The sequence below is a fragment of the Macrobrachium nipponense genome, chromosome 43, assembly GCF_015104395.2.
Source record: "Macrobrachium nipponense isolate FS-2020 chromosome 43, ASM1510439v2, whole genome shotgun sequence".
NCBI lineage: Eukaryota > Metazoa > Arthropoda > Malacostraca > Decapoda > Palaemonidae > Macrobrachium > Macrobrachium nipponense.
Window position 1 is genome coordinate 44,084,495 of NC_061104.1, and position 12,328 is coordinate 44,096,822.

General features: G+C 40.9%; 1 pseudogene; it reads left to right on the forward strand.

The window, feature by feature from the left end:
* The window catches only part of LOC135213698 (uncharacterized), a 101,289-nt pseudogene that overhangs the window by 72,598 nt on the left and 16,363 nt on the right, over window positions 1-12,328 (forward strand).

Here is a 12,328-nt window from a genome sequence, read left to right on the forward strand (position 1 = left end):
TCCCTCAAATCATTACATGGTAAAAAATAAATGGACCTAGCTTATACATTCCTAGGCTGATATTTATGGTGTTGACAAAACCGTTCTTTTATAAAAAAACGGGATTCTATGATGCATATTTCCAACATATTACAATAAGCCAGTTTGGTCGTTACACGGACGAAGGTCATATGGAACTGACGTTATATATATATATTTTTTTAACCTGACCTAATGTCACTCTCATAAACCAACCAACCAGACCAGCCAGACGATCTTACAGATGCACCCTCCCCATCAAGTTAATAAATTCTACTGTCAAAAACTCGGTCTGAATTAAAATATTCATAACCATTAATAAAGGTTATTTGCATTTACGGCGATGTCAGCGAAAGCATCGGGGATGATAGCAGACTTGTGTCAGTGATGATTGGAAAAAAAATTCATGGATGAAAATATATATTTCTTAAAATAAAATCACGCTGGCCAAAAACTGAAAGTCATAACTACGAACAAGAATATTTCCATTTCAGGAAATAGACAGCTTTGTCAGATTACGTAAAAACACACGACTTGATTTTTTAAAAATAACCTCCACTCTAACTATTGCGAAAGGAAATAGTTGCCATCCGGTCATTCAGATATCTCTACTCGCCAAAATATGAAATATTGTCTGAGGCTGGACGGGGGAGGAGTCTAATTACTTATTAAGTTACAAATCTAACTCAGCTTAAGTAGGTGAAAATTCATTGACAGTTGCCACTGAAGTTAAGAGACAGTTCTTTCCCCAACTGAACATTTTTTTCTGTTCGTCTGTTTACATATCACAGTCTAGACTGAAACTGATTGGGCGTTAATGTATAAAAGAAGGCACAGTCGAGAGACTAATATGAATCCACGACACTACGTATAATCAACATAAACAAAGAATCAATTTGGAGGCACTGTGCAAGATCACTATATATCATAAAACAGACTATAAGCGCTACAATGACTTACAGGGGACTACAGAAGTATACATTTACCAAAACATGAAGAGATGTTTCACGAAACTACGTAAATTGCGTGATCAATAGACGATGGAAGTTATGTAAAGCAATTCCTCTGATTCAGACTTACCTTCTTCGAAGTCCCCTGTGACCTTTTTTCTTTATGGGAGGGAGTTTCGTCGTCCATCTCGACTCTGAAGGGAAAATGGAAAGATATGTAAGAAAGCTGAAAGACACAAGAGAGTAACTTCAGGGAAATAAATTGCAAAATTCCTATTCACATGATTTTTTACTTTGTTGGTAAGGGCTATGTAAGACGCACACAAGAACACACACAAATATACGTACACATACGCATACACACACACACACACACACACACACACATATATATATTATATATATATATATATATATATATATATATATAGATATATATATATAAATATATATAAATTATATAGCAAGCATCCTGGCGGGTTTCGCCTTATACGTATACACTTACATCTTAAAGCGGACACATAAACAGTGTCAGTATCTACATTTCATATAAACTAGAGTGACATTACAAATGAATACACACACACGTATGGACAAATATTACAACCCAGGGCGGACAAAGAGGTTACAACCCAGGGCGGACAAAGAGGGCAATTGCATCTCACACCTTTGTCATTAACACCAGATCAACCACAATCCTTAAAATCATTATATGGTAAGAAAAAATTCCCTCCGAAATAAATGGACCAAGCTTATATATTCCTATGCTGATATTTATGGTGTTGACAAAACGGTCCTTTTATAAAAAAAAAAAAAAAAAATCAGAATAAGCCAGCTTTTTGGCACCAGCAGAGATGGTAGCACGGTTGCCTTGTGTAAATCTTTTGATTGTTTTTCTATTATTATTCTTCAACGATTTTCCATTTTGACCAACTTATCAGGGATTTGATATACGCAACTTTTGCCATTGTTGGAACTGTTCTTTTTCTCTATGGTACTTTGCATGCGTGTATATATATATATATATATATATATATATATATAATATATATATATATATATGTGTGTGTGTGTGTGTGTGTGTGTGTGTGTGTGTGTGTGTGTGTGTATCATAATATTCCTCATCTCAATATTAATTCTCGTTCATTAAATTCTATCATGTCGCCTTCCACCTCGTGAATAATCCACCTGACTTCCCCCCTCCCCCCAAGATGGCGACCTTGGAAAGGCAGCAGCACTCGTCCTCGAAAAGACAACAGGAGGGCGACGTGTCCCTCCAGCTGGAGGCCCTCCGGAGACGCCTCTCGTCCCTCGACTCCGAACTCAAGGAGAGCGAGCAGGACACCGAAAGGACGCTGCAGGATCTGGAGGAGAGACGCAACCAGGAGCTTCACCTCATCAAGGATCTGGGTAAGGGGAAGGTGCCCGGATCTGAGGTGATCCCGATCCGGAGTGCAATCCGTAGCCCAAATCGTGGGAGTAATTCGTGATCCAGAATCGGGATCTGGATCGTGGGTGCAATTCGTGATCCAGAATTGTGATCTGGATTGTGGATGGAATTCATGATCCAGAATCTGGATCTGGAATCATGATCTGGATCATGGGTGCAATTTGTGATCCGGAATCGGGATCTGGATCATGGGCGCAATACGTGATCCAGAATTGTGATCATTGTGGGTGCCATTCAGAATCTGTATCGTGGGTGCAAATCATGATAAAAATCCTGGTTGCTATTCACGATCTGGATTGTTGGAGCAATTCGGGATCTGGATCGTGGGCACGATTCATGATCCCGATCCTATGCGCAATTTATGATCCAGATCCTGGGTGTCAGTCATGATCCGGATTATGGGTGCAATTCGTCATACGGATCCCGGGTGCAATCTTGTATAATGACAGTTTTCCTGCTGTATGAATCTAATTTTTCTTTTCTAGGAGTGACGTTGTTCAGTTCATGGGATGTTAATCATTTCATTCGTAAGTTTAATCATCTTTGTCATGCTTTAGGCTACAGTGGTTCCACTAAGTTGATAAGTCTATGTGCATAGTCGTTCCCTGAACCCAAATGGTTTGTAGTGAGGTCGTGAAAGCATTGATAACATAAGTGGTGCAGAGGAAATAGGAATTATGTATTTTACCATCATATAAGTGAAGTGAAAATGAAAGGGCCATGCAATGAACAACCACACGTTCATAATTTTTAACGCTTAAAACGTTAATTATGTGTAAAAAAAAAGTTGTTCCTTGTGTTTATGTTGTATTGCTCCAAGCTGGTATGGGCTTATTAATTAAGAGAGAAACTCCATCTACTTGCCATTTCGAAAAAGAATCACATAATCAAATTCTGGATGTACTACTTTATGAATTTCGACAGTACACTCAAGTAAGCAGTCCCTTTAGTTTTACAATTTCCCTGTTTAATCGACAGGTGTGCAGGACAGGCATTTAACTGCAGAGGAAAAGTTGCTTGATGACTATCAGGAAAGTCTATCATTACTTCCTTCCTCTAATTGATGCGCTGTCTTTATTGCATATTAATTTTCCATTTTCTTCTCTAAAGGTCGTTTTCCTCTGTGGAAAGTTACGTAGCAGGTTAATAATGGATTTTTTGGGTTGCTACACGTGCACCTGTGTTTGTATCATAATTTCACATTTTGACAGGTGTGTTGGTATAAGTTCTTCGTTCGCGTTTTGCTGTTGTTGCAGCTCGCATGTGGATTCTCGTTTTTTTATGTTACAAATCCACAAGTGTACTATGTTGGTTCTCTCTCTCTCTCTCTCTCTCTCTCTCTTTCTTTTTTTTAAATCCACAAGTGTGCTAAGTACCAGGTGTTGGCAGGAGTGCTAACGATAGACATTCGCCAGTCTGTAAAGGTCTTATGTATCTGCTGGTTTGGATGGCTGAGGCACGACTTTCTTTATTTTTATCATGTCTCTTAGTCCTTATCCGAGTGGGAAGACTATTCTCTTAGTGCAAACAGGAGTCCAGCTGAAACTATCAATGACTATTCTCCCTAGGGATGTCCCAAGGACATGTCCAAGCCATCTCCATCGTCTTTTCATTATTATCTCGTTCACATGTAGAACTTCCTTGATTTCTCTTAATAAAACTCTCCTTGCAGCTTTATTCTCAAACAAACAAAAGCTTCTGGGTACAGTTTCATTGTCATACCACCATACAGATCTTACTGGACCTAAGTGGTACCTAACTTTCACATTCAATTTCATTCTCGTGGATTTCCAACTCCACCCCATTGTCTGATTTACCATTTTCAATCTTTCACAAAATTCCAGCTTGAGGGATATCTGCTAGATATCGTTGTTCCTAAATACTTGAAAGACTCACCATTACTAAATCTTTCTCCATCTAGTGTGGATTCATCCCTTCGTGCACAGTGTCCTTGTCATTTCTGTTTCCCTTAGGTTTTTCTTAAGTTCCATCTCTTCAGATATGCCATTCATTCTAACGAGCTTTGTAAATCTAGTGGAGTTTTGCTGATTAAAACAGCTCTGCGTATTGTACGTAAGCTAATTTTCTTCCATTACTCCAATCTAAACTCCTCTCCCGTTTATCCAATCACTTTCCGCGTTAAAAAAAAATCCAAAAGAGAGGAAAACAGCAAAGGCGACATAACATTGCCTTTCGGCACTCCGCTATTTACAGAAAAGTCACTTGACACAACTCCGTAAGCATTAAATTTGCATCTTCTTCCTTCATGCATAGTTTCAATTAGTTATGCATATTCAAAGGGAATACCATAGTGAGGAAAGACACTCCATGATAAGGCCTGTGGACACTGTACTAGATTGCCTTCTCGTAATCAACAAAAGTCATCAAAAAGGGACTTTAAAATTGAGTACATGCTTGGCAATGCCTAACACAAAATCTGATCTATACAATTCCTGTCTTTCGTAAAACAAGCCTGTTGATCTGTAGACATTTCTTCTTCTTTCTACAGCCTTTTAAGAATAAGAATAACAACAACTTTCATCGCAGCCGCTATAAGTGCAACGCCTCTTTAGTCACCGAACTCAGTCAGGTCACCTTTACGGACTAATCTCTTCGAAATAATAGTAGGTAATAGGCTTAATCACGACCGGAGTTTGAATTCCAACCAATTGCATTTCCATTTGTATTATTGTAAAAGCGTGTCAGTAATGATAAAGAATTGGAATATTCGCTTTTCGATATTTCTCAAAAGAGAAAACACTGGAACTTTTGCAAATTCCCTTCCTCTTGCTGGTGAATGTAAAACGGTTCAAGATTATAAGGCTTCATCTCATAGGTTTACATATATATCTTGTACTTGAATCATATGAATTCTATGTTTTTTTCCGAGTACTCGCTGTCGTTACGGCCAGGGACCTCAAGTACCGAAGGTTAACAACCTTCTTTTCACTTTAGTCTTCGTTTGTGTTTAAAAAGCATCAAATATTCAGGGGTGGATGGCATCCTTTTTTGACAGTTGTCAGATGCCTCCATTCAATATGCAGTAGAAAAGTTCTGAGGAATTTAGGCATTCAAGAAATTTCACTGCCTAAAACTACAGTTTCTTTATGAAATTTTACTGATTTATTGTTATTTATTAGAAAAAAAAAATATCCAATAGGAGATCAAATCATTCCTACATAACAGAAGAGGTCATGATTTAGCGAATTTGCCTAGCAGATTATCCCGTAAGACCTCAACCCAGTAAGGTGGATACTGCCGTCAGTACACCTCACTGTAGGCATTGCTTAAGGTTCTTTGCAACGTGCCTTCGACCCCTAGCTGCAACCCCTTTTGTTCCTTTTACTGTACCTCCTTTCATATTCTCTTTCTCCCAGCTTACTTTCCACACTCTCTGAACAACTGATTCATAGCGCAACTGCTTTGAGTTCTTCCTCTTATTACACCTTTCAAACCTCTTACTCTCAATTTCCGTTTCAGCGCTGAGTGACCTCATAGATCCCAGTGCTTGGCCTTTGGCCTAAATTCTGTATTCAATTCCGTAAGCCCTCAAGGCAAACATAGAAAATGAAACAACGATAAGGAAATGACTAGGAAAGTTTCTCTTCCACATTTTCCCAATTCTCTCCTTTCATTTCTTTTCCTTTCCTTTTCCTTTGGATTCGTCGTTCTCCTGCACTGTCCTGGAAGATAGTTCATCACTTTTTACCTTTACTAAATCGAGCTCTACAGAAAGGAAAGGTTTATTGCACGTGGCATTTTTGTTATATATTACAAAATTAACATAACTACGATCATTGAAGTAATGATCCACTAAACAATACGAAAGCCACGGTTATGAAAAGTAATTCACATATCTCCACTCATATCCACTCAAATGGTTCATCCCAGTATCTCCACCTCAATCAGTATATCTCCACTCAAATGGTTCATCCCAGTATCTCCACCTCAATCAATATATCTCCACTCAAATGGTTCATCCCAGTGTCTCCACCTCAATACTAACCTTAATTTTTTTCAGGGGGTTATTTTAAAAAATAACAACACAAATCCCCTAGACAGTACCGAGTATTTTACATTTCTCTTATCAAAAGATTATCGTTTAGGAGTGAGGTCTTGTGAAACGTATTAGCACAAGTCCAAAAATTGTAAGAAGAAGGGGCGATAGCATATCTTCTCCAAACCCGTGGAATGTGAGTGTGGTCTCTGAAACGAATCCTCTGCCAGAATGCTTAAGAAAGCCTTGTCCAGTAATGACATAAAGCCCATTCTCAGTAAATCCTTCCAAATCCCTTATGGCTAAAGGGACGTCGAGAAAAGAGATAGCTGTTCAATTTATTTTCTTTTTTTAATTATTTTTATTAGAAAACTAATTACATTGAAATCGTGGTTATACAGCACCAGAGTTCTATATTTCTCGCAGTTTTTCATTTAATTACCAGGTTGTGTGTTATGCTGAAAAATGTTACAATTCTACATTCAAGAATGGGAGAACTTGATGAAAATTTATGGTTTATGTTAGGCCTGAGTCATTGTAGCTACCGCCGAATACCTTTCTCAAGAGCCTAAAGTATCCGGAGACCCCCCCCCCCCCACACCCGCCCCCGACAGAATAAAGCTCATTTATCTCGAGACAAAATCCTCCTTGAGCTGGTTCATTCTAAAGGGCTTGAATACCTCATTTTAAATACTTGCATCCCATAGTAGGCATACAAGGGATTACTGTCGCTACAGGAGAGGAATTCCACCCATTTTGACTATGTATGGATGTACCGGTCTGTATAATTAATTTTCTTATGAAACTTCCTAACGAGACAAGTCTATATAATTGAAATGCCGTCCATACTGAGTGGATATGAATTCAGCGGCCACATTTCTAGATAGGGTTAATTTCATCCTCAATTGTTATCTTGTATTTTTTTAGACAGCAAAAAATTGGACAGAGCTTTTAAATTATCATTCATCGGAAGGCTACAATACCTTTATACTAAATATTCGACACCTTGTGTGGCACACTATTCTATACGGATTTCAGAAGCTACAGTGATGTAATTGCTATGCTAAGAAATAACCATTATGTAATGTAATAAATGAAGGAAAATATAGCATCTTCCAATTTTGCATCACAAGAATACAAGTGATGTATCTTTTTTAGTCAATTCTTGTAACATGAACATTGGCCTTCACATTCGAGTTTCACAATAATTTTGTGGGTGTGGTGTTATATTCGTTTTTTGTTAAACATCTCAAAATCAGAGAGAAATAGAGAAACTGATGTGTAAATGCATTTTACTGGTTAACTGTTTAAAGGAAATGTATCATGATTTAGGAAGCACCTGGTCCTCTTGCCAAGTAATCAAGACTTAACGTGCCTGTATGCAATGTAACTTACGTTCATGAGAACCAATGACTCAGAGAAGAGGTCATAATCTTGCGATATGACACAAGGCCCATGAGATTAAAGAATTCATTAATGATGGGAAATATGCCATCTAAATTTTAATTGTGTGTGTGTGTGTGTCACGCAGTTTCCAGTAACATTCCCTGCCCGGTTCTCATAGTCAAAATGTATTTGTTGCCTAAGATGGGAATGCATTAGCTCAGTTGCGTGTATCTTTGCTGTATCATATTCTGGCAAATTCCGCCTTTTACGCTGGAATCCAATATAACAGTGCTCTATAGAAATGATTATACATTGTGGAATCGTTTCAGGTGCTATTTTCTTAGTCAGGAATCCAGAGGCTAACTTTTTTATCTTCTTTTTTTTCCCTGTTGAAATCCACTAGGTTGAGTACCATTTTAAGTCACGAATCTATAGGCTACCTTTTTTATCTTTTTTTTATTTTTTCTTGTTGAAATCCACTAGGTTGAGTACCATTTTTAGCCCTCAGAACCACAATAAAAGATCTCCAAAACGTTCACAGCACTGTTTCCTTTAACTATTTTTGTCACTTGCATGCAGAAAATATATATCAGCTCTCTAGCTGAAAATTCCTTAATATTTTGTTTCATGTTAAGGCGTTGCCTTTCAATTGTATATAATCATTATGATTCATGCTTGGGTCCCACACGCATCGGAATTTCTAAACCCCTATGTAATAAAGTATCCTTAGATATAATTGGCTCATACTGTGTCGTTAAAGGTTGGAATGTTTGTCCCCTACGGCTCTGCTCCTAGCTTGTTATTGTATGCATATAATTCACAGGATCTTTTATTTGTGAATTCTGATAAGGTACTGTATTACTATACTTTCAATAAAAAGCGTGCGTGCACATACAAATGCACATTAAGGTTATGAGTTTGCTCTCATAGTAACTGTGTGTTACTTTAATAATAATAATAATAATAATAATAATAATAATAATAATAATAATATTTTGTTAAAGATGATGGCAGCATCAGTGGAATTGATTTTATATATGGTCTTTTCAATTCTTCTTATTATTCTCTTCTCATCAGGGCTGATATTTGCTAATAGCTGGCCGATGTTCATATCTCGGTGAAAGAAATGTTTTCTAAAATAATAATTATTGATATGATAACAAAAGTGGTTAACAAATCTTAGTCTAAGGGCGTAACGGAATTCCAACGTTTCCAACCGTATCATCGGTTCATTTTCAAGGAAAGGTGAGCTTGAACTGATTGAAATGGGGTCGTTCGGCGGTATTTATTGTGTCCCAGGTGCTCTGTCTGATGGGGGGGCGCTGCTGCATTTTCATTGGCTGAACAGAGGATTAAGTCCCTGAGTCAAGCCGTCTTGCAGAGGTGGAAGCTCGCACTGCTCTTCTCGTGCGGACGCTGGGAGACTCAGCGTAGTATTGGAAGGTCATTTGCCGATAGACGGGGGCACCTGATTGGCCCGTTTCGATCGGCTCTATGGTGCTGTGCGGGCGGGCGGCCCCCTTCGTGCCACCGTCGGGAGGAGTGAGGTCTCTTGGGTGGTGTTGAGCTGGGTCTCTCCTTCCCGATGTGTAGGCCTCCAAGAGGCGGAGGCGACGGTGGTCTGCTGCCTTATCGATAATTCTGATATTAGGAATAATTGTCATTCCTAGTTATCCTGGTATTGTGGACGTTTTTGGCATGATTATGGATGGCGCCTTCCTGAGCGTGGCAGGATATCCTCTTCGAAAATCGCATAGTCGTCATACCAATGTGTAAGCGCGGGGCATTCCCGGACAGGGCAGGTTTATACTGGTAGACAACGTTAGTTTTCTTGAGAGGGTCCTGCAACACGGGGGCTGGATTGTTTTTCATAATCAGGCCACTGGTCTTCTTGCTCTTGTAGTAAATTATTAGTTTCACTTTTTTTCGCAGGGTCCGTGGGGGAGACGTTCCTTTCTATGATGGTACGAAGGGCTCGCTCGTCCTCTTTGTATTTCTTATGAAATACTCCCTTGTAAAAGAGAGTGACGTCTTCAAGGGCGGTGGGACGAGGCTCCTGCTGATACCACTTATCGATGTCTCCCCCACGGACCCTGCGAAAAAAGTGAAACTAATAATTTACTACAAGAGCAAGAAGACCAGTGGCCTGGTCTTCTTGCTCTTGCCTTATCGATAATTCTGATATTAGGAATAATGTCATTCCTAGTTATCCTGGTATTGTGGACGTTTTTGGCATGATTATGGATGGCATGCCTTCCTGAGCGTGGCAGGATATCCTCTTCGAAATCGCATAGTCGTCATACCAATGTAAGCGCCCGGGGCATTCCCGGACAGGGCATTTGTACTGGTAGACAACGTTAGTTTTCTTGAGAGGTCCTGCAACACGGGGGCTGGATTGTTTTTCATAATCAGGCCACTGGTCTTCTTGCTCTTGTAGTAAATTATTAGTTTCACTTTTTTTTTTTTTCGCAGGTCCGTGGGGGAGACGTTCCTTTCTATGATGGTACGAAGGGCTCGCTCGTCCTCTTTGTATTTCTTATGAAATAACTCCCTTGTAAAAGAGAGTGACGTCTTCAAGGGCGGTGGGACGAGGCTCCTGCTGATACCACTTATCGATGTCTCCCCCACGGACCCTGCGAAAAAACAAAAAAGTGAAACTAATAATTTACTACAAGAGCAAGAAGACCAGTGGCCTGATTATGAAAAACAATCCAGCCCCCGTGTTGCAGGACCCTCTCCAAGAAAACTAACGTTGTCTACCAGTACAAATGCCCTGTCCGGGAATGCCCCGGCGCTTACATTGGTATGACGACTATGCGATTTTCGAAGAGGATATCCTGCCACGCTCAGGAAGGCGCCATCCATAATCATGCCAAAAAAACGTCCACAATACCAGGATAACTAGGAATGACATTATTCCTAATATCAGAATTATCGATAAGGCAGCAGACCACCGTCGCCTCCGCCTCTTGGAGGCCCTACACATCGGGAAGGAGAGACCCAGCCTCAACACCACCCAAGAGACTTCACTCCTCCCGACGGTGGCACGAAGGGCGCCGCCCGCCAGCACCATAGAGCCGATCGAACGGGCCAATCAGGTGCCCCCGTCTATCGGCAATGACCTTCCAATACTACGCTCCCAGTCTCCAGCGTCCGCACGAGAAGAGCAGTGCGAGCTTCCACCTCTGCAAGACGGCTTGGACTGACTCAGGGACTTAATCCTCTGTTCAGCCAATGAAAATGCAGCGCCCATCAGACAGAGCACCTGGGACACAATAAATACCGCCGAACGACCCCATTTCAATCACGTATTTTCGTGCACGAGGCGCGTTACGTAACTCTCGTCATTTTTCAACTTATAATTTTGTAAAAAGTATGGCCTCTAAGCGACCCCTTTCGCCCGGTACTGAGACAAGCACCCAGGGAGGACCCACCCTTGGAGGACGAGCAAGGCTTCGCCACCGTAAGAAAGAAGAAGAAGAAGAAACAGAAGAAGATTTACCGATTTCGACAGACAACACCGCTCCCACGACATCAGCACCGAATACGGCGAGTTTTACAGAATTTCCGGCACTTCCCAAGTTCAAAGCTGTTGTTATCGAGGGCCAGACTTCTTATGCTGCAGTCAGGGCCCTTGAGAAAAAATATCCTGCTGCAAACCTCACAGCTAGACCAAATTTAAGGGGGGAGTTTATAATTACTCCCAAGGACCAGAAAGCTGTTGAACTACTCAAGAAGGACAACCTATGCCTGCTACTTGATCCTGCTACAAAAATTAACAAGGGGATGATTTGTAAAGTCCCCAAATACATCACGATCGATAGAGTTCTCGAGGTTCCCAACATCATGGAATCCAAGAGATGTACTGCCAAAGATGGACAGGAGACTCTCAAGATCGAAGCTACTTTCAAGGGCCAAATTCCGGCCAGGGTCAGCCTTGGAATTCTAGGCACATATGAGACCGAAGCCTTCGTACCAGAGCCTCTGAGATGCTTCAAGTGTCAGAGGTTTGGACATCACAAGAACGAGTGTAAAGCAGAACACATCTGTGGAGTGTGTAGTGCAAAGCATGAACAGAATTGTGTCTTGAAAAAGTACAAGGAAAAGGGCCACACAGTTGCCCGATGCCCCTAACTGCAGCAGCAAACATCATGCTTGGTTTAAGGGATGCCCAGTCAGACTGCACGGAGGATTTGGAAGGCGAAGGCATCCCTCCTCACCTGCAAGACCTCGGCTACCATCACCGACCAGGGAAAAACCTCCCAGCAACCAAGGTTCGATCCTATAAACGAACCTACCTCCTGTACCACAAACCACCCAACCTTCCTCCCAACCTCCTCCATCCGGCACTACATCCCCACCCCCTCATCCTCTCCGTATCGCCAAACTCCCGCCCCTCTACCTCCTCCCCCTACTCCCCCAACCCCTCAGGTTACCCCCCTAACCTCTGCATCGCCGAAGACGTAGATTTCCTGCTCGTGCCGAAGCAGGAACCCAGACAGAAGACGCAGTTGAAGAAGAAATGCA